This window comes from Engystomops pustulosus, chromosome 11 (genome assembly GCF_040894005.1).
Source record: "Engystomops pustulosus chromosome 11, aEngPut4.maternal, whole genome shotgun sequence".
Lineage (NCBI taxonomy): Eukaryota > Metazoa > Chordata > Amphibia > Anura > Leptodactylidae > Engystomops > Engystomops pustulosus.
In genome coordinates this window covers 53,912,338-53,936,746 of record NC_092421.1, presented here as the reverse complement: position 1 = coordinate 53,936,746, position 24,409 = coordinate 53,912,338, and the positions used below count along the sequence as shown (strand labels likewise).

Here is a 24,409-nt window from a genome sequence, read left to right as displayed (position 1 = left end):
CCTGCAGTAGTTGGACGCCCACGTCCCTGCCCTCGTCCTCTACCCCTAGCCCTCGGGTTAAACATTTTGAAAATGAGAGTTATAACTTTAATTTTTTTTTAACTTTTTTTTGTGTTTTTTTTTTTTTTGTGTTTTTTAGTTTTTAAAACCAAACGATGCTATCCTATTGCTATGGCTATTTTCTAGCCAAGTATTAAAGCACACTACTATGCCAGATGAGATGACGCTGAGTTATGAAAAAAATAAACGTAAAATAAAAAAGGAAATGGCAGACTGTGCCTAATTGAAATCCAACCCCGGGCCCTAATAAATTTTCCCACTTCGGTCTTTGCGATGGATATGTGCGTCACTAAGCGCAAAACACAGTGGTCGCAAGTCTCACTCCAAATTGCTGACAATTTGCTAGTAGATTCACTGCATCAAGTACAGCCACCAGCAGATCAACCAGAAATCAAATATATATAACGCTACTGTAGGCGTAAGTAAGCCGTTTGGATTCTCCTATGGCTATTTTCTAGCCAAGTATGAAAGCACACTGCTATGCCAGATGAGATGACGCTGAGTTATGAAAAAAATAAACGTAAAATAAAAAAGGAAATGGCAGACTGTGCCTAATTGAAATCCAACCCCAGGCCCTAATAAATTTTCCCACTTCGGTCTTTGTGATGGATATGTGCGTCACTAAGCGCAAAACACAGTGGTCGCAAGTCTCACTACAAATTGCTGACAATTTGCTAGTAGATGCACTGCAGCAACTACAGCCACCAGCAGATCAACCAGAAATCAAATATATATAACGCTACTGTAGGCGTAAGTTTGGATTCTCCTATGGCTATTTTCTAGCCAAGTATTAAAGCACACTGCTATGCAAGATGAGATGACACTGAGTTATTAAAAAAATAAACGTAAAATAAAAAGAAACTGGCAGACTGTGCCTAATTGAAATCAAACCCTTAATAAATTTTCCCACTTTGGTGTTTGAGGTGGATATGCGTGTCACTAAGAGCTAAACACAACGGTAGCAAGTCCCCCTGCTAATTCCTCACAATATGGTACTAGCTGCACTACTAGTGCCAGCAAGCCCAGCCACAAGCAAATAAAAAAAAAAAATATAACGTTATTGTAGCCCTAAGAAGGGCTGTTGGGTTGTTGTAGAATCACTCCTGCCTAACAGTAAGCTAATAGAACACCCTAACGCTTTCCCTGACCAGCAGCAGCTCTCTCCCTAGCGGCATCCAGACAGAGAATGATCCGAGCAGCGCGGGCAGCGGCTAGTCTATCCCAGGGTCACCTGATCTGGCCAGCCAACCACTGCTATCGACGTGTAAGGGTACCACGTCATGCTGGGTGGAGTGCAGAGTCTCCTGGCTTGTGATTGGCTCTGTTTCTGGCCGCCAAAAAGCAAAACAGCGGGAGCTGCCATTTTCTCGAGCGGGCGAAATACTCGTCCGAGCAACGAGCAGTTACGAGTACGCTAATGCTCGATCGAGCATCAAGCTCGGACGAGTATGTTCGCTCATCTCTAATGGCGATTACTAATGGGTGGAAATCCAGAAAATGTTTTACGTGCATTTATGGATTTTATCAGTGTGTTGTCATTAGTTGGCTCAGAGATTTGCGTTGTGCCAAACAGGAGATCAAAAGAAATTTAACATTTCAAAAGCAAGATGCATCATCCCCGGCACTCTAATCCTTCTTTCAAGCTTCCTTATACAATTTATCTAACAGAAGCCGAGAAATTATATTCCTATAAACACTGTACAGGAAGGATTTCTGTGTATTGTCACCGCTCTTGATACAAACAGCAATAAACAACCATTTTTAGAAGCTACTATTTGTAGGCTTTCTTGAAACTGAAGTAACTTGTAGTATGTGTGTTCATACTAGTCATCCTGTGATACAGACATTGGGGGCTCTGTGTTTTTATAAGATCTAAAAATTTCAGTAATTGAATATGTAGCTTACAGGTGGCTGTATTAACCATTTAAAATGGAACTATGATCCTAGTCTGAATTGGGACTAAGTTATAAGAGACCCAAAAGAGAGCAAATCCTGACTAATCCATGTATTAACAACTTTTTTCAAATTTATTTAATAATAATAATGTTTATTTAAATAGCACCGTCAAATTCCATAGCACTTTACTAATATTAAAGCCTATTTACCTCCTCCCTTAAAGGGGTTGGTCATTTGTAGCAAACTTTAACAGTGTAAGTATAACATTATACTTAACCTGTTTAAGTTTCCTGTAGGGAGGCGCTAGTAACGTGACACCCAGCCCCCCCTGCCAGGTATCAAGACTAGGGACTCCCTGCGTCGTCCCATTGGCTTTCGGTAGATGGAGGGAGCCAACAGGACTGCAAACCCACCTTTATCCTACAGAAGGAAACAGGATGTCGCAGGAAGCACCCTGCTGCAAACTTTAACAGATTCAGTATAACATTGGTGACCCCAATAGGGCCTTATACTTACCCTGTTAACGTTTGCCCTTTTAAAATACCTTATTTCAAAATACCAACTTGGGCTCACTACTTTTTTAGGTAAAGGCTTGTGAATAGTAAAATTAAAGGCCAACTAAATAAGTAGTTATGTGTATGGACATGATACATACATAAATATCATCTGTGCAGGTGTGTAGATGTCAAATCAAAGTAAAAATGCATAACTGTGTCAAGAAAAACTGATAGGACATCTTCATGAAGGACAAAGGACTGTATGCAAATTTAGCAGAAGGGGCTCCAAGCTCCATTTAGATCTATAGAGCCTGGAACCCTTCAAGTTCATTTGCATACAATCCTTCATCCTGGTGGTAGATGCTCTTTAATCTATCATCAAGACTATTTCACCACAGTTAGCACTATAGTATTTCCATTTTAACATTCAATGTAGCCTAACAACCCAAAGTGAAAGGGGACACTATTCAATAGAACTGGATATCTAGTGTTCACAAGGAAATTTTGAAATAAGGCAAGGAGATCAACCAGTTGAAAAAACACAAAATCACCTAAAACTACTTACTGCTCCTCTTCATCTAGGTGTTTTGCTAGTCTTGACAAGCCAGGATCACATAGAAAAGAAACATATAATTCGCAGGCCGGAGTGCGGGGTCATGATGTTCGGTGTTTCGAGCATGGGAGAGGGAGATGCAGGGGCGTGCATAATTAGCACCCCGTAGCGCTGGACATCATGTCCCTGTGCTCCAGGCTACTAATACCAAGTTTCTTTTCTAGGTGATCCCGGCATGTCATGCTTAAAGAAGACAAGCACCAGGATCAAGATGAAGAGTAGTGGAGGCAAGTATTTCTAGATGTTTTTTTAACTAGTTGATTTCCTTTAAAATCAACTCCATGCTAATCCTCTGTCAGAGTTATCTCAATTTTTTACATGTGCACTCTTAGCCTTGTCAATCTTGCTTGTTTAGGAAGATGTAGGAGAGAAACTGTTCGGCCAACGGCTGTCCCAAGATTATGGAAAGCTTTATGATAAAATATTAGGGACCTCCAGATTTTAAGGTGCTAATACATAGCCATTTAATAGCCATCACCTGACATCATCCTGTCACTTTTTCTCTTGATCAGATCAAAGACATGCACACTCGGTATGGCCAACTATGCAGTACATGAATTGTTATTAGGGGGAGGAGAGCAGGCCACTGGTAGACGCCATCGGCGGAGGCGTACTTCCCCCAGAGGAATAAAAAAATTCAAATGCCAGATAATTTCTTCTCTCTACATTGTCAATTAGGGCCTCCTTGCACCTAAGAGATAAATATGTAGAGACAAGTGCTGTCTAGACCAGTCTACAGAACTTCTTCCCAGTTCATTTTGGAGTCTCAATTGCTGGAACCTAATTAATAGATAAATAGGTAGGTAGATAGCATTACTTTTTTCATAGTACCACATTGGGAGTCTTTTTATAATCATTTTACTGTACGTATTGTCTGTTGCATTTTATTATGCATATTATTAGTAAAATGGCAACAGAATCGAGGAATAAAAGAAATTCTACACAACGTACAAATTTCTTCTTTTGAGCAGAATTAATTAAAATAACATGGCGAAACACAAGTAAACATCACATCATGTTGTTACCTGGAACTTTGTGTACTTCCAACATTGCTCCTAAAGACGGGCTATGTACTACCTATAATCGGGTTTAGAAAATGCAATAAAATCTCCATATTGCCAAAAGGTCTCTTATCTCTCCCCAGCCTGGCGTGTGCTTATACTACCTTACCTCAGTGCCATAATGCAATATGCTGTTAAGCCGTACGTCTCCAGAGGACATTTATCCACAATGTGTCCAATTCCAGACACAGAAAAATAAATTAGAAATGCTTCTTTTTCTCTACAGGATTTATGCATCAGGAGCAGTTGATGAAAAATCACTGTAGTTGCTACACTCTCGGAAGACTCTTATAAATTCCAAGTTAGGTTCTGCTAAGGATATATCCATTAGGAATTCAGATGAAATCCAGATAAACAAATGGAATGCTCTTGGCAAAAATGTCATGTATTGTATGCAGCATTGGATTCAGAAAGAACACATGCACACGTTTTACCAAGAATATATTTGCATTTTAAAATTAATTAGTAACATTTCATGTGCGGAGTGATCAAATTTCCTGCGTTCCGTGCTGAAAACATCAAAGCAAAAACCGTGCCAGTGAAGTCTGATCAGGAGGTTGGACAAAAGAATATTAAAATTGTGTATGGGTTCTATAATCTCAATACTTTCCACAGCAACTCAGAGACCAGTTGTATCCTTGGAACACTTTTCTATGGTCTCATCTTGATAATCTAGATTTATTCTGGGCATGTTTCATAACAAGGATATCCTGGTGCTGGAAAGTATCCAAAGAAAGCTAGTAGTCTTGATAAAGGACTTGGGGCATGTTCAGTAAACACTCATATATTTGGTTGCCCCAACAGAATAGGTGATTCCCCCCCACCCACCCGATCCAAAGAATGGGAGTCCTGTTTTCACTAATTAATGGAGATGTAGGACAAGCATTCATCTTGCCGCTCTATTCACTGCCCAAGTGATTGCTGGAGGTAGCTGAGTACAGTGTTCAGATATCATTGGGACTCCCATAGTGTTAAATGAAGCAGCAGGATGCTTGGGCTTGCCCAATCCTTTGTTCTCAAAACGTGTGCACCTATTGATTACACATACTCAATTGAATCAACCTTATATGCTTGTAGGGCTGGAGGAAGAGAGCGCTAATTTTTAGATGATGGCTATTTAAGATGCATGGGCAGCTTACATAATCGAGCCACCGTAAAATGTAACATATCCTGTAGCCAGATTATTTCTTAAGGGCATGGGGATGTAAAATAAATAAAACCCTAAAACTGCTTTAGAGATGCAATTAAAACTTTGCGTTTTTAAAGGGAACCTACCACCACGAATCTACCTATAAAGGTAGATCGGGTGGTAGGTGGATCAATAGGACGTGAGGATAGCCCTTTTAAGGGCTAATCCTCACGTCCCCGCACTGTTTTGTGAACTTATATTATAGCTTTATGCTAATTTTGTTATGCGGCTACTGGGGCGTGGAGTAGCCGCATCTGAGGTTACACGCCTCAGTAGCCACTTTACCCCTCCTACCCACAATCTTTGGCGCGCAGCTCCTTGCAGCTGCGCACCCTCGTCCGACGAACCTGCCGTCTGCGCAAGCGCAGAACTGTGCGGTGCAAGGAGCTGCGCGCCGAAGATTGTGGGTAGGATTGTGCGCCCAAAATAGCATGTGAAGAACAATATATATGTGTGTGAAGAACAAATTGCAGATGTTTAAATACATCTGCAATGTGTTCTTCACACATATATATTGTTCTTCACATGCTATTTTGGCCGCACCGTTCCGCGCGTATCTCCCGACAAGTAAGCAGATGTGCCGAACATCTGTAATCTATTCTGCACTGTGTTCTGCACTGTGTTTTTCTCTTAAATGATCCTGTGGTCACTGCGTTCACTGTGTTCACTGTTTTTATTCTATTCTTCACTGTTCTTCATTGTGTTTTTTTAATTAAATGATCGTTCGCGAGCAGGGGAAATACTGTTATTCTGGTCACCTAGCAACCCTTACGTTTAAAACGCATTGCACTCGCATTGCACTTGCAATGATTGCGAGTGCAATGCGTTCTTGATGCATCTCCATAGACTTGAATGGGGCGTGAAAAACGCGCATGACACGCAAAAGTAGAGCATGCTGCGATTTTGACGCGCGTGAAAACGAACGCAAGCACGCGCGTGAAAACCAACGCTAGTGAAGAAAGACCCATTGAATACAATGGGACAGAGTGCAATGCAAGTTCTGCGCGTCAAATGCACGCGCAGAACTCGCGCGTGAAAAACGCCAGTGTGGAAGGGGCTTAACTGTAGCCATTAGTTGCATCATTAATTGGGTTGAAACTAACAGAGTCATTGTTATTATATTTACCCTGATAAAGTTTCCTGTTCAGCACAGGTCATGTGACCTGGCAGCAGGATTTCCTGTGACGACCCGTTTCCTGCTGGTACCCAGCAGATGTAGGGGGCTGTACAGACCAGAATGACTGCACGGCGTCCTCCATCCCCCAGAAACCAGCAAGACACAGGACGTCATGTGTCTTGTGGCAAACTGGAAACACTCAGGGCAAGTCTAATATGAGGACCCTTATACATACCTTGTTAATGTTTCCTATAAATGGCCAACCCCTTTAAGTGACTTTGAAAACATATCTTTGCTATGGGCAACTTAGAGTACATAAGCAATGTATGATCCCCCGTTATTTCAATGGATACCATGAAATACTAAATTATTTGGAATGAGGGCTGTTGGTTTCTGGAAAACTTTAAGGGAAAATGTTATAACTGACGCTGCATCTTTTTGCATTAAATGTCTATAAAATGTTTGTGTATCTTACTAAAAATAAATATCTTTAAAGGAAATACCCTATATAAATGAAAAAGAATCTGCATGGATTATGATGATACTGTTTTTCCCGAAATTTATGTCCGACTACTAATGCCTGTACTTGCAGGGCGCTGAAGTCATACTGTACACATCTGCCACTCACACACTCTACATACACATTCGTGGGATAAAATCCATATTGTTCCAATCTCCATTGTATATCCAGTATGTTTACACTTACATTATAGTATTACTCTGTAATTTTTCACACATGGCTAGGGGGAAGCTAGTGCAATTACTTCATGAATAGATGCTTGTCCGTTCGCAGAATGTTTTATAGCTGCATAGTTTGCGAGGAACACTCGCATAATACAGACCATTAACATAAATCGTAAGAAGAAGGATGAGATAGAGATCTGATGGAGGTACAGCCTAACCTGATAAATATGGTAAAATAACATTGTAAATTGTCCGACTCTGAACAATCTTATGGTACATCTGGGCAATTCATCCTGCTTTTCATTAGTAATGGACATGTATTGTTCAGATTGTGTAATGCTGCAGAGATACAAGAAGAGGCCTGACTTGGATTATATGGATTTTTATCCTCTAATCTGTTATATTTACTCATAGTACTCATATTTTTTCTACTGTCATTGCATATTTAAAGGGGTACCTCAGAATGTCAATGGTGTCTAAATTCATTATACGTGCACTTTCAGCCGAGCCAGTTGTGCATATGAGGTTGGCAGGTGAGATAGCTGTTTGTTTGTAGCATGTGTATGGGAAGCTTTACCTGGGGTGTATAAAATGTTGGGGACAGGGGGGTGCAGAGGGTGCGGTCACCTATAAGGTGTTACTTTCCCATATGAGAAAACTAGTACTTTAAACCATACATTATGTTTGGGGTCCTGGCACAAAAATGTGTCCATACACTTTAGTGGTTGATCAGGTGCCTGCATTGAATAGTCCATAAAATAATGACGTAATCTTCTTTCCAAGCTTTAATCTGACCACTTGTTTTAGAAGGGCCCAACGCATAGAATTCCAGAATGTGCGCACTCCCATGTCGTATAGCAGCTGGCACATTCCATGCTCCTCTAATATATTTTTATCTACTTAGCTTTCAGTGTTTATTGTTATCCTCCATATTTCCTGACCTGATACATCTTCTGTTTCTATTTGAAGAGCCCAGAGGTTATAGATGGGTAAAGTCAATACAACATTAATTATCTAAAATAAGGAGGGCTTGTATAAAATGGCAATAACCCAGTTTCTCTGTTAGGTACTGGTCTGCATTGATGCTAAAAAATGAAATAAAAACAAATAGCTTCATGTTATCGTTTTGGCTTAAAGGAAATCTACCACCAGGATGAAGGATTGTAAACAAAGCACACTGACATACTGGTGTCTCTGCCCTCTGGCGGGATCTGCCCTTCTTTACGCTTCTTATTACCTTTTTTTCCCGAACAATAAGGTTTTAAAAATTATGAGGGGCTTATGGAGGCTGGAGCCCCTCAGGCTCATTTGCATACAGTTATTCATCCTGGTGGTAGATGCCCTTCAAGCCTTGACATGCCAGCGTTCCTGTGAAATAATGACTAATATACTAATTAGCCTCTGGTATTCTGCTCAGGGTTTTTCCCCCAGATGTATCAAACAGTTGATACATTTGGTGTATCTTGAAGTCAACACAGTATCCAGCGAAACGGACTTAGTGATGATATGTTCCCCCAAGGACATATCTAAGGGCTGGACGTCTTCCCATGTACAGGGGTACAGGAGGCTTCCATAAAGTCAGTGTGGATTCAACAATCAGAGTCTAAATCTTCCCCCATCTAGTGAGAAGCAAATTCTTGTTTCAGTACACCCCTGCTTTGTACTCTATTGGCTGCAGCAGCCTCTGTCCTATAATATTTGCCAAGGTTTTCAGACTATGACATATTTATGATAGTACATATAATCATGGCCAATATATCTCAGGGTTTAACAATGTATAATACCAAGGGTAAACAATGGATACAGGTTCACAGAGTTCCAAACCAATGAGGCATTGTGCACTATTACAGCTCAATGTACTATTACTGTTAAAAGGGGGCAGGCGAGGGAAAATTGTGGTGTAAATATTTGGGATTTCTGCTGTACAGACCCCCTTCAATCACATACCAGGGGAGGATTGTTGAGAGGTCACAGCTTAAAGCAGCTGTCATCTAGCATGGCCAGCCATCATTTTATGTAAACCCCTATGATGCGAGACTCAGTTATTATGGAGCCAGGTCTTTAATAATTTGTACGGCGGCCAAATGATCGTGTTAAGCAATCCTGGACCATTGTGCATTCATAAAACCAGTGCACACCAAAATGTTTAGAGCTTGAGTTGTGCAACTTATGTGTTTGTGCTGGATGTAATACTGCGAGCCGGGGAATCTTGTGCTTTATGTGCTCTTGTTTGGAGCAATTATCTCGCTCCTGCGTTCCTGCCATCCGCAATGACATTTTAATAATTGTTAATGCTTTCAGTTTAATACCAGTTATTGTTGCTGAGGGATAATGTCATACATTTCCATGGAAATGCAGTGTCTGACTGCCCGCATTAATGCAGGATAATACCGCATCTTTACTGAGAAATTGCTTGGATTTTTTTTACAGACCAGAATATATTTCTTAACTTTATCGGTATTTAATGATTTGCAGTTAACATGTTTTTTTAGTGTTAATTTACAATTTCATGTTTTTTTATTGAAATGATAGCTCTGCTGTAACCAACATAAGATTTCATGCTGATGCTTGTTAAAGGGGTTTCCACAGGATAGGACCTAACTTGCTGATTAGTTGGGGTCTCAGTCATGACCGGTTTGACCTCTCGTTGCTCCCCAAGATGAGCTGAGTACGGTCGGACTGCCACATACATGTCAAGCAAAGCTGCTCCGCTCATCTCAGAGATCAATGAGTGGTCCAACAGGGGTACATCAGACCCCCCGTTCGCGTGATCTGTTGGGGTCTTATCACTGAGATCCCAACCGACCAGCAACTTGTGCACTACAGAGTAACCAGTGTAACCCTTTAATATACACTTGCAGGCTTTTATTCTTGTGTATGGTTTAGTACTTGTTTTTGGTAATACACATCCATCTACTAGTCAGCACAGGTGTCTACAATTTTATTACTGATTTCTGTATAGTGAGCCCCATTCTTACTATACTGGTACTGGAGAAGGGATTCCCAGTTTTTTCACCTGCTGCAGACGTGTACAAATTTCCTCCATTCATTCTTTCTGTGGAGCGCCTGTGATCACCAACTCTCTAAACATTAAACCTTCCCATAGAATGACAGCAAGCAGAGATCTAGAGTGAGGAATTGATACAGTATTTTGGAAAACTATATAACTTAATTTTAAATACAAAATCAATTGTTTGCTAAACTTTGACAACCCCTTTAATTTTTGTTATTGGTTGGGGTTGACCTACAGATGTAGCACTGAATAACATGACTGGCTTAACCTGTTAACCAGACATAGCTCAGTCTGTAGTATAGGTGAATGCAGGGAACCACCAATTAGGATTCACCTCTGGCATTAATAAGGGGTGTATTATTTTGGACTCACGTGGTTGTGTGGCTATATTGTCATTAACCTCAGCCTTAACCAGACCACACCACACAGAGATGGAACGGTTTGGAGCTGTTCTGTCTTTCTAATCGACCCTTTGCTTTACAAACATTGCCCAGAAACACTGATGTGTGATAAAGTCCTACATTCCCATAGAACTTGGATGTAATTATTTACATATAAACTCTGGAAAGTATTTCCTTTTACCCTGGTAACTGCATGGTGCTGTATCATCTGCAGTATGTTTGCTTTGTGCACATTACGTACAGCTTGTTTTCTGTAAATATGTAAATGTGGCAATATTTATATGTACACCTTGATGACCCAATTTACTGGTTTCCACTCCTTGTGTATACAATTCTATATTTATAATCTAAAAGATGTGTCCTTGTACAAAACATGGACAGGATAATCTTACAGCAGCCTTACTGCAGATGGATTTTGTATTATGTGAGACCTTAAACTGCAATGTTGTCCATTCAGGGGCTTAACTTGGAGAGACCCATAGCGGACTTCTGAATGGGACCCCACTTACCCCTTAACCCCTTCGTGTCTAAGCCATTTTAGACCTTTAGGACCAGGCCTGATTTTTAAAATTTGCCCTGTGTCATTATAGGAGGTTATAACTTAGTGGCGCTTTAACTTAACCAGGGGATTTTTAGATTGTTTTACCGTCACACATTGTACTTCAAAGTAATCGAAAAATTTTGATGATATCTTTTGTGTTTAGTTATGAAAAAAATTTAAATTTGGCAAAAATTTCTTAAAATTTTTCATTTTCAAAGTTCAAAATGTTCTGCTTTTCAGGCAGATAGTCATAGCACCTAAGTAACTTCATAACTAACATTTTCCCGAATGTCTGCTTTATATCGGCATAGGGTTTTATGCATCCTCTCTCTTTTCTAGGTTGTTAGGAGGTTCAGAATTTTGGGTGCAATTTTTCTTATTTTTATGAAAATCGCCAAAACCCTTATTTAGAGGCACCTCCTCAGCTTTAACTGACTTTGAGAGGCCAAAACACCAGTAAAACCCCATATATCCTGCCATTTTAGAAACTACACCCCTCAATGTGTAAAAAATCAACATTAAGAAGTGTATTAACCCTTTAGATGCTTCAGATGGGTTAAAATAATATGGAGGTGTAATTTACAAGCTGTAATTTTTTTAGCCAAAAATTAAACCGTTACAAAGTATTAAATGACAAAAAACTCCACAAAGTTTGATACCCAATTTCTCCCGAGTATGAGGATGCCCCATATGTGGTGGTGACTGCTATATGGGCACACGTCCGGCATAGGACGGAAGGAGGCGACATTCAGAGCAGATCTGCAATGTCACATTTTACAGGCTATAAAATGTTTATTTTTTTGTAATTTGGACATATGGGAGATTATTTTTTTTGTGGATGAGATCCACTTTTCAGGTACATCATTTACGGGGGGCTCAATAGCTAATAATCAGATTTTATTAACTCTTTCTTGGTGGTGGTTAAAAAAATCATTAATTCTTGTTTATAGTTTTTAGCATTTTTTTGCCAGACGTTCACCGTACCATAAAAATAATGTGTTATCTTTATTCTATGGGTCATCACGATTACGGTGATACCCCATTTATATGGCTTTTTTATGGTTAACTTGTTTTGCAGAGTATAGAACTCATTTTGTGAGAAATTTGCTTGTTTTTGTATCGCCACGTAACAATGGGCAGAACATTTATATTTTTTTGTTTACAGAGCTGGTTTATAGCTTATTTTTTGCTGGACAAGCTGTACTTATTTTTGTTATTATGTCGGGGTAAATGTTACTTTTTGATTACTTTTTATGCGCTTTTTATGAGGTCAGATGTGAAAAAAGTTTTTTTGTGTTTTTTTTTTACCCCGTTCACCGTACGGGTTCAGTGACGATTTTATTTTATTGTACGGGTTGTAATGGACGTTGTGATGCCCAATATGTTGTGGGTTTTTTTGGGTGATTTTCACTTTTTTATGTTTTATTGGATTATTGCATGGGATGGTACTTCAATGGACTTTTATTCTTTTTTTTAATTGCACTTTTTTTTTTTTTTACTTTTTTTTACTGTTTTATTTTGTCCCAGGGTGGGACAAGAATAAGTGATCATTTGATCACTTGTTCATTGTAATATACTGCAATACTAATGTATTGCAGCATATTACATAGTCAGCCCATGCATTCTGCATAGGCAGACATCAGCACTGTTAGATCGTGCTGTAAGCACGATCCTAACAGGCTTCTAGTGAAGGCAACCCTGGGGTCCTTATCGGGCTTCAGGGTTGCCATGGCAACGATCGGCACCTCCGTGCCTCGCACAGAGGTTGGCGATCGTCGCGGCGATTCATCATTGACACTGCGGTCACAATGACCGCGGAGTCTATAGGGTTAAACAGCCGGGATCGCGATAGTCGCAATCCTGGCTGTTACTGCGGGATCCCGGCTACCGCATACCGCCGGGATCCCGCGGTGATTGCCCGGGCTCAGGTTCTGAGCCCGGGTGATCGCCATGACGTGATACTACGTCAAGGTGCGGGAACGACCCGCATCCTATGACGTAGTATCAATTCAAGGTGCAGGAAGGGGTTAAAAAATATACAAATTTACAAAATAAACATACATACACATGAGTTATAATCACACACAGTATATACACACCATATATAGAGCATATACACACATACAGTACCATATATACCCAAGCATCGTATACACAGACATACAGCATACACACACCACATATACACACATACATATATAAACACTACACACACATATACAGCATTTTCACACCAGATGACGGGCCCCCCTAACACTGTGGGCCCCATAGCAGCTGCTTTGGCTGTTACCCCTGTAGTTACGCCCCTATGTCCATTGTTGATATGGACTTATCTTCAGTATAAGATCAGTGTTGGTCTAACACCCATACAAGCTGTTCCAGACACTCTCCAACACCAATCGATGGCTTTTACTTATTGCATAAATCTTCGAACAAAGATATGATGCTTCCTACAATACAATCTTTGAAAAATGAAGATACTTTGGATCTAACATGTTATCATTTACTAAGCAGCTGTAGCAACTTGAACATAAAGGTAATATAAAATGGTAATATCCCTCCTAAACATAAGCCATCAATATCTCAGCCTAGGAAAACCCCTATTCCTGTTATAATTCCTGGAGCCATTTCATCGAGCGCATATGTATGGTAATATTACAAACAATGCAAGTAGAAAGAAGTCCTATATTGATGGATTTATGATGTTTGCTACTACTGTATAAGCACCGTCCTTATTACCACTGTATCAAAGCCTCTAATATATCATTTGCTTGAATAAATATTTTATTAGAGTTATATGGTTGCATTTTACATCCACAGGGCACAAAGAGTTAACCCAGCAGCATTATTATGTTTTCATCTCATATTTGTATCGATCGTTCAAAATAGTCTCGTTTCTATTCAAATCGGTTGTTCCACGGTAAATGATTGGCTGCTTCTATCAAGCCTGAATTTCATCTTTCATATTTTACACAATGTCCCAGATATTACCTTTAGTGGACCTACTTATATACAGCTAGTCTACAATATACTCCAGTTATCAGATTATCTCCATTTACAAGTAGAAGCAATTTTGGAAATTGGCTACAATGGTAAAAAAATAACATAGATTTTGCATATCATAGTGAAAGAAACATAAAACGGGAGAGATTTTACGTTTCGGTTAAATATTTTTTTTATTTATTTAGCAAGTTCTAATGTTTCTTTTAGAGTTAATAATATTGGCTCATGACTAAAAGCCCATTCTAACGCTTGCATTATCACAAGTATGGAATTATCCATCAATTGACAGAGATTAATATGAGATGCTTACATTTTCTGGGGGTTTGATAAAATGTACAAAGGAATCTTTCCACTATGTGAGCCCTAAATAATCCCATAAAAATGGGTTGCTAGGACCAGGTGTGTTACTAGGAGACCTTGCGCCCCATAGCAGACTACCCCTTGAAAAAAAGATATAGATAGATATAGATAGATAGATAGATAGACCTATTTATATATTTTTACACACATGTTTATAGAAACGCACACATTTATACACTTAACTATACACACAAATAAAATTCTACACACATACACACATTTATACATGTTTATACATATACATACTGTATATATTCATACATAAACACATTTATGCATCCTTACATACATACACACACTCATAAGTACATATGTAGTTTATACACACACATACACACACAGTAAATACACATTTCCCATACACACACATATACAGTATATACACATCATGGACAGATAAACAACATATACGTACACCATGTACCATGTATAAAATAGTTGCATGTACTCCATGCTTCAGTGTAACAGATGGGGATGCTGGGCCCCCTGATACTGTTATAGCTGCTACCTTGTAAATACACATTTTGAGATTGAGCCATTGAACCCATGACATTTTAGCTGGCCATAGGGAAAATAAAGATAAGGTTGCTGGATTTTAACATGCCACATCTGATTTCTCCTCCCTTCCCATGCTCAACTCTAAGTAGGGTGGGCTCCCTATTGGGTGGCTGGGAGAGGTGTCCCCCAGCCATATAGTCTTTTTTTCCAGAAACAATCCAGTATGTAAGGCCATGTCCACCTGCATTTAACAGGCGATGTCCTGCTGCTTCATATAGATCAGATTCTTTGCCCGTGGAATGGGTGGTCTACCATGTAACTACTGAGGGGAGATTTGGTTAAGAACAAAGCAGCTGCATTTACACAGCATTGTACAGGAGATTGTAATATAGATAGCGGCCCACCCAGGCATGAGTCATGTACCTGTAAACTTTTATGTGTGGACAATTACTTCCTAGGTAGGAGATCAAACATTGATAACTAAACACAGGACAAGATGCATGGTACATTCAATGGGTAAAATTATTGATTGTGATTAGAAGCCCAAGAGTTGCTTACATTTTTGCTTAAATAAGGTTTTTTTAATTTTTAAACCAAATATGAGGTTTAGTCACTTATCTAATGTGATATGACTTTTTATGGATTATCTTTAGAGGAAACAAACTGATAAGAGGGGAAATTTCCCCTCTTGTCAGTTTGTTTCTTCTAAAGATGATCCATAAAAAGTAGTCCACATGTTCTGCTTTGGGTATAATTTATATTGCCTTATCACTAGGAACAAAGTCCTATTCTCTTTTACAGAATATTGTGGAAACATTGTAAAAGGCCGACCATAAACACATAACATCTGGTGAGGAGTGCGAGGAGAAGCAGCAGCTATCTACACTATGTACACACAAGTCATGATGAACTTTCGCAAACTGACTTCCTCTTTTACTAACTGATACAGAGCAACAATCAATATTAGCTCAAGTCTATACAGCGCAGTACATGACAGGTGGTAAAGCTTCCTAACCGGGTGCTCCTTGTACCAAACACTAAATACAATAACTATGCAGTCAGACAATGCTTCATAATACATTTATTTAGCATTTCAACTTTGATCACAAAAATATAGATTTTTTTTAAAAATATTTTTTTAAATGAGTTTATTAATTATTGCTACTTATGTTAACGGAGCTATTTTAAAAGTTATAGTTATCTTATTAGTAGAGCAAATAGGGGGAAAATATCCTGAGGCTTCCATTACCATTAAATGGCATTTAATGTTTAATCGAATCACAGTTTTATTGTCACACTGTGTGATAGTTATTTGAGCAAAATGGTTGCATATTAAATTTGAGAACCACCTTAACCCTAGATTGATGTCTAGGTGATTAGCTCAAGAAATTGTATTTAAAAAGACATCTACCACCAAGATGAAGGATTGTAAACCAAGCACACTGACATACTGGTGTGTGCGCCTCTGGCAGGATATGTCCTTCTTTTAGCTTCCTATGCCCTGTTTTTTGCAAAAAAAAAAAGCTTTTAAAATTATTCAAATGAGCCGAGGAGCTCAGGGCTCCATAGGTGTTATTGGAGCCTGGAGCCACTCAGGCTTATTTGCATAATTTTTTAATATTTTTTTTCTTCAAAACAAGAGCATAAAGAAGCTAAAGAAAGGGCAGATGGTATCAGAGGGGACACACACCAGGATGTCAGTGTGCCTGGTTTACAATCCTTGATCCTGGTGTTAGATGACCTTTAAATACAACTTCTTCCCTATGTACTAAGCATAGTTGTATGTGGACAGGTTCCTACAGCTCTGCTATGTGGCCTAGTGTTATTCTTACACTCACACACTGTTCCATGTCATAGAAAGTTGATCAGTTGTGTTTGCTCTTCAAGAAAGGTCTCTCACCTGTGATAATGCAGTCAGATGGATTAAACAGGATGTTGAGTGAATAAGTAGCTCAAGGCTATTATGTTCTAGTGATATGAAGCAGTCATTTCAGTATACTGTATGTCAGGCTGGGAAAATCCAAAACTGAACAAACAGAGCTAATGACCTGGAATCGGTTCACATATAATAATGCACTATAATACAGATTTAAAGGGTTTGAATCCATAGCTAATTTTTATTAAGCAAATCAATAGCATGTCCCTAAAAAGAAGAGCTGAGGACTACAAATACATAATAAATAGTCCCCCATCATCCAGAAATCACATTATCTGCCATTGCTTACTATATAGTACTCTCAGAAGAGACCACAGGGCTCTTTGTGACTAGATAAAGTCCATTGAAACGTTTTTTAAGTCCCCACAGTCGGTGCTATGAGAGAGGTTGTTCATATAGATATAGTGAGTGTTATTGATCTGTCACTGTGCAGAGAGAGAGAGTAGTAGATGGGCTGTCACCGATGGTCCCATCCTGGTAAATGTATTTGCATATTTCCTAGAATCCCCCAGTGGAGCATCAATGGTGGTAAGTCTCCACATGCCTGCAAAGGCAGCCTTAAAGGGAACCTGTCACCAGGAGACCCTTTTTAGCACTCCACCAGTCCCCACAGAGCATAGTACATACTCTGCCAAAGTGTTTTTGTATAAAAATTAGGTTTTACAGAAAAAAGATATGTTATATTGTACTTTTCATTAGCATCTGCTGTGTGACTAGGCAATTATCACATGGGAGCGGCTGGAAAGAAGCAGTTTCCCCCCAACACGTGGGAAACCACTCCTCCACGTGTCCTTTTCAAATATATGAAAACGCCCATCACCCTGCTTAGCAACGCCCCCTGCACCTCTACAGCCAATCCCAAATGATGGGAGTTATTCATTTATTTGAAAACGGACAAATGGAGAAGCATAGAGGAAACTGCACCTCTATGGCCACTCCCAGGTCACGAGTGCCTAGGCACACAGAACATGGTATTTAAAGGTACTATACAACATATCTTTTTTCTGTAAAACCTATTTTTTTTATACAAAAACTCTTTGACAGTGTATGTACTATGCTCTGTGGGGACTGGGGGAGTGCTAAAAAATGGGTCTCCTGGTGACAAATTCCCTTTAAATGGCAAAGTCTCTCTGAAGTGTTGTCTTTCTTCACAAATCTTTTGTGATAAGGTAATGGATGATTGGATATTAAAAACGTCTTTGTGGGGTAATAACTGGCTGTGCGTCCGTCTGGATCAGCCGATAGCCCTGAAAAGCCACAAAGCCTGCAAAGCGAGTTGGCTGTGCACCCCAATAATCTGGTGGTAACCTGTGGCGGGATACCACCAGGTTGCTCCACAGGCGCGACTTTGCTCGCAGTGGCGGCCAAGGCTAGTTAGAGAATCGTGAATCGTTGTGACCGGGGTCACAACGGGAATTATACGTAGGGCATAAGCAACAAACGTTTTCTAGGGCTTGAGGCAAAAAATACGTCAGGGGAAGGAGGGGCACAGGAAGAGGCTGGATATTTAACAATGAAGGCAGTCGACTAGCACCAATCATCAGCGCGATGGCCCTTTAAATTTTATATAGACGGTGCATGTGTGCCCTAGGAGGGAGGAAGACGCTTGACGGAGGGTGGAGACTGCCCCTGGACCGAGGACAGGTGAGTGAAGCTGCTGCTGTCATGGAGGGGCACACGGGTGCACCTGCAATCCAGGACATGAGTTGCAGGAGCACCAGTGACAGTTATGTAATGTGCCGTAGTAAATGATGTAGAAATAATAGATGATGGATATGACATAGTAATCTACTACATGTACATAATGGTTCTTCATTGACCCGATAATATGTATATAGAGATAGTTATCTTCTGTGGAGTTCTTATGATTTCTCATAATATGTACAAAGGCAGCAGCAACCATTTCCCAATCCTCGGTCATCATTGAGGGGGGGATTAGATGTTTCAGTACACTTTGGGTTTATTATCAAGCCTTAGGATAATATCTATGTGCTCAGTTTATATAATAAAAATGAACATCATATGATATATATTGATCACATGTATTGTATCACTATCCCTGTACACTGAGAAGTCTTATCCCGCGAGTAATAGTTACTACCTGCAGCAATATGGACAGATATAAATCTACATTTCTATATAATGAAATAATGAATGCAGGTTGATTGATATGCTAAGCAGATACATCAATACAATGATATGGGAAAAACCAATATTACACATATAGAGATAAATTAGGTCTCATTATATCATATGTGGGGAATTAGCATCTTGTCTAAATCTATTTATGTCATGTTACATTCATTCTTCATGAGAATGTAGATAATATCTTCACAAGAAATGATCAATTTGGCTGAAGACTTGACTCTATTTGCCTGGGCTTGAATGAGTAAGACTCGGTCTACACTCTCAACATAATTTTCTATTATTTTAGAGGGAAATATATGAAAAAGAAATTATTTAACATAGTGTTCAGGGGAGGGACAGGAAGCTCTAACTCCGTGCCATTGCCTTGGGGATAAAACCAGATGCCATGTACATATATGGATGAGCATCCTGATGTGTAATAATACTATTTAGTATTAAAATATATCATGTAAAATTGAAGAGAATTGTCTGTTAGATGAATATATATGTTATTAAGTAGGGGTTTTATGTTTGTATTATGCGAGACTATATGGACATTGTTTAGCAGATGCACGGTATGTTGCCTTTGCTTGATAGTTGGTTACTTAGTAGCTACAGTACATGGAGTAAGAAAGCTAATGGCCACAAACATCAGTGTAACACTATATGAGGAATACTTTACAAAATAGCAGCACCACAAGTAATATAGACTTCATTGTAGAGGCATAGACACCACATGAGCCGGACAATAATTAATAATAAGTGTAATTTAATGGATATGCAACACCCTCGCCGATGCAATGGCGAGGTAGGGTTTGCGAATACGTCCCACCTGCATGTAATCCCATTACACTACATGGTCCTTATAGGACATAGGGGTATTGCAGTGGTGAATCCTGCCTGGCAAGGCAGGAGTTAAGTATTTTGTATAATGCAAGATGCTGTTATCCAATGATATGTGTTACATCCTGTGCTCTGTAAGCTGAGATGTGATTGGAGGAGCAGCCACCACCTGACCAAAGGAAGGTAATAAAACCTCTGGCCAGGAATGTTCTAGAGGTCTTTCTAGGGAGATTCCAGTGTAGGAGAATCCTAGAGATCAGTGAGTGAGTGAGCAATCTCTGTCTGGCCCATACCAGAGCAGGAAGAGCCTAGCCCCTGCCTCTGAAGAGTGGAGCATCAGACTAGAGTTAGTGTAGTGAGGAAAAGGGGTATCATCTTACCTTTAAAGGTGATACCTGAAGCCCTACAGGACAAGCTGAAGCTTCCTACCAGGACACAGCTGCCTCCCAGCCTGCTCTCTACATCCAGGCTGGTGAACTATCTCCTGAGGCTCCCTCCAACTCACATCTCAGCACTCCATCTACCAGTTAAAGGCACGTTGCTGCGGTTCCTGCGGTTCAAATAAAGAACTGTAAGTTGTTTTCTTCAACTTCTGTCTCCGTCTGGTCCCTGCTAATACGGCTGCCTTCATCACCGGCACCCTGTCCATCACCCAGAGACTCACACTCGGGACATTAAGGGGTTGCCCCAGGGAGATCCGCTATAGCAGCCTCTCCCTCATCATTTCTTGCCAACACCACCCTGCTGGAGACCTGCCAGGCTGTAGAACAGCCCTCCGGTTCCCCCGTACCAAGCACCGTGACAATAGCGTGCTTAGGCCGCAACCGCCAGCCACTCCGGTACCGCGGGCCCCGGCTGTCTCCAGGCCTCACCTCAAGGGCTAGGCCCCGGTAGGGGGATGTTGCAAGTGGCGTCACGAATCACAGGATATTTACTTCTGTGCCTTATCCTGGCACTAAAGACTGTACTTTATTAAGAAAAAGACTGTGCTGCCTAACCCTGCTGCCATCCGGGTTTAGGCCCAAGTATTTGTGTGTTTCTACATTGAACTTTATACTGCTGCCACGTGCTGTCGAGCGCCGCTCCAGCACTCAAGAGGTTAATTCCTGCAAGAACTGTGTCAGCTCTGCTACATCCGGCGCTGCTGCGCCTGAAGCATTTACCTCAGAGGCGTGTGGCGCAGCAAGTATTTCAAGCCCGCCAAATCTTCACTGGCGGGAACTCCAGAGGCATCATTAGGCCCCGCCCCCTGCGCGAGTGGCGCGAAGCACCGTGGAGGAGGAGCTGGAGCGTGTGCGGCCATCAACGAAGAGGGTTAATCGGCCATCTTGGATTTCGGCGCAGGCCGCGCCTGAAGCCTGCCAGCAGTGTGCGCCTCATCCGGAGTTCCGGGGCACGTGTCCTGCGACTGGAGAACACCGCTGAGCATCACTGAACCCTGCTGCCTGCCGGACATCGGGAACGGAGACCTTCGTGTACCGGAGCTGTCCTGTCACCGCGGCTGATCCTGAGTGAGTACCGCTGGGGAAGTTAAAGGGGGGTAGAGATTGTTTCCGATGCTAGGTTATTGGCTCACCTCCCAGGGAATAGTGACTGTGTCTTAAAGTGCCCACGTCCCATTCTAGCCATCGCCCATAGCAACGGACATTGTGTAACCCTACAGGCTTCCCTCAGCTAGGCCAGTCATGTCCGCCCAGGACGAAGATACGGGACTGGCGCAAGTCCCGTCCCCTGGTCCCTCCTGAGGGTACCGGAGCATGTTAAGTCCTCCAGAGAGTCCCTTCAGCCCTGCTACAGCTAGTGTCCCTGGGACTCCCACCATGATGCCTCTGACTATGCCCTACTATCTGGGGGCCCCCTGGTTACCCTACTACGAGGGAGAATCACATACTCTCCCTGAATTCAGGGACAAGTTGTTAGCCACCTTCGCCTTGCTCCCATTCACAGAGGAACAGAAAGTGGGCATCCTCATCGGGCAGTTGAAAGGACCCGCTCTCCGGGAAGTCAAGTCTTGGCCCCGAGAACAGTGTCAGAATGTGGTCCAGATTCTTGATAGGCTACGTAACACCTTTGACAAGTGTACTGTCTCCGAGTTGAAGCAGAAATTCTTCGGGAAAAGACAGAAGCCCCAAGAGTCCCTCCGAGACTTTGCCCTCTCCCTACAGGAGACATGGAAGGCCATCACCTGCCTGGAGCCCAAAGACGCTGAAACCTCTGATCAAACCTTAAGGGAACAATTTATTAATGGACTTGTTGATAGAAATCAAAGGTGTCAACTAAAGATCATCTCTTCTCAACATGCCCAGGCCTCCTTCCTTGAGTTTAAGGAAACTGCCATTGACATATTAGGGGACCGACCGCCTACTGGACCGCAGAAAGAGCCTGAGTCCGTGGAAATGGAGGAATCTGCTCTAGCTTGCTATCCAACGCCGTCGACATCACCTACTCCTGCGGCTACGGAAGTTGCTGACTTAGCAGGACAGGTCTCTAATCTGGCGGACACCCTGCATAAAATCCTCGATCGGTTGACCCAGGTGGAAGTGACTATCTCCGCTATGAGGAGGAAACCTCCAGAGAACCCGGTACGGTCAGCTACTCCTCGTGAATCTCCGACTAAGCAGCGCCCAAAAGAGGCGAAGTCGTTAAGCACCTGGAGTCAGAAGAAACCCCGCCAGCGGTGCAGCTACTGCCATAAATATGGGCATGAAGAGAATGATTGTCGTCAGTTAAACGACAAACCCTTGGAGCTAAGGGACGACCTCCAAGGGAAGAACTTGTAAGTCCCCGAGATGCTAACTGGATGCCCAGGTTCGTGGGGACTCGCCCCATGGTTCATGTAACCATCAACGGAGTGACCCTACCGGCCTTAATTGATACCGGCTCTCAAGTGACCACTCTCCGGAGTGCTGCCTTCGAGAAATGCCGAGGAAGAGCATCCTTAGTCCAGCCTCCAAAGGCTTACTTGAATATCATTGCTACGAACGGAAAACCCGTACCCATCCGCGGCTACTGGGAGCCCACGCTAACCATTGGAGACACTGAGTTAACCAGACAGGGCGTAGTGGTGACACGTGTGCCCGAAAACGGTAACTTCTCCCTGGTACTGGGTACCAATGTCCTCCGCAACTGCTACCCTGAAGTGCTGAAGGCTCTCCACGACTCCCTGCCAACAGTACCCAACGGTTCCCGGAAGGTAATTCAGGAGACTATGCAGGTTCTAGCGGCGCAACAGAAGTTTGCTGGCCCTAATGGAGAAATCTGCAGAGCCCGGATCAAGGATCCCCAACCTGTCCGCCTTCAACCTGGGACTGAGACGTTAGTATGGTGTCGAGCCTGCATGGGCGTCCAAGGGCAAGACTACCAGGCGATAGTAGAACCTCTACCAGCTGATGAAGACCTGCCCATTCTAGCCGCCAGGAGCCTAGTCACTGTATCCCGAGGACAAGTACCCATTCGACTACTAAATGTGGGAGACTCCCCAGTGGATCTGAGAAAGTACCAAGCCGTAGCCACTCTCTTCAGCGTGCATCCTGAAGACTTGGTGGAAACCGCTCTGTCTGCCTCCCAACAGTTGGAAGTGAAGCAAAGTGCTGAAGGTGAGCCTGCCGAGCAATCCTGGTGGCTTGAGCTCAATATTGGAGACGACGATTTTACTCCTGCAGACCAAGTACAAGGTGTCCTGGATGTCGTTATGAAGCACCACCAGGCCTTCAGCAAACACCCACTGGATTTTGGGCAGACTACTCTGATCCAACACACCATCCCTACTGGCTCTCATCCTCCTATCAAGGAACGATACCGGCCCATACCTCCAGCCCGCTACCAAGAGGTGAAGAAGCTGGTACAAGAGATGAAGACAGCCAACGTTATCCGGGAGAGTCACAGCCCATGGGCTGCCCCGCTGGTCCTTGTGAAGAAGAAGGATGGAACCCTTCGATTCTGTGTTGACTATAGGAAGATCAACAATATCACCCACAAGGACGCCTATCCTCTGCCTCGAATCGAGGAATCCCTCGCAGCCCTAGGGTCAGCTGCCTACTTCTCTACCCTGGACCTGACCAGTGGCTACTGACAAGTGGCCATGGCGCCGGAAGACAGAGAGAAGACGGCTTTCACCACCCCAATGGGCCTGTTCGAGTTCAACAACATGCCGTTCGGGCTATGCAACGCCCCAGGCACATTTCAACGGCTGATGGAGAGATGTTTGGGTCATCGCAACTTCGAGACCGTCCTGCTATATTTGGACGACATCATCATCTACTCCAAGACTTATGAAGACCACCTCCACCACCTGGCTGAAGTCTTCCAAATCCTGACCCAACATGGGTTGAAGGTCAAGCCATCCAAGTGCCACCTGCTACAACCTAGCGTCAAGTACTTGGGACATGTGGTGAGTGCTCATGGAATTGAGCCAGATCCAGAGAAGATTGCAGCTGTCTACGACTGGCCTACCCCATCAACCGTACGGGACATCAAAAGCTTCCTGGGATTTGCCAGTTATTACAGGCGTTTCATCCCGAAGTTTGCCCAGCTGGCGGCTCCCCTGCAAGAGCTTCTAAGGGGCCTGCCA

At 42.1% G+C, this 24,409-nt stretch overlaps 1 protein-coding gene across 1 annotated transcript in view; it reads left to right on the top strand.

The window, feature by feature from the left end:
• Nucleotides 1-24,409, top strand: part of NEURL1 (neuralized E3 ubiquitin protein ligase 1) — a 199,770-nt gene that overhangs the window by 93,537 nt on the left and 81,824 nt on the right. The window lies entirely within an intron of this gene.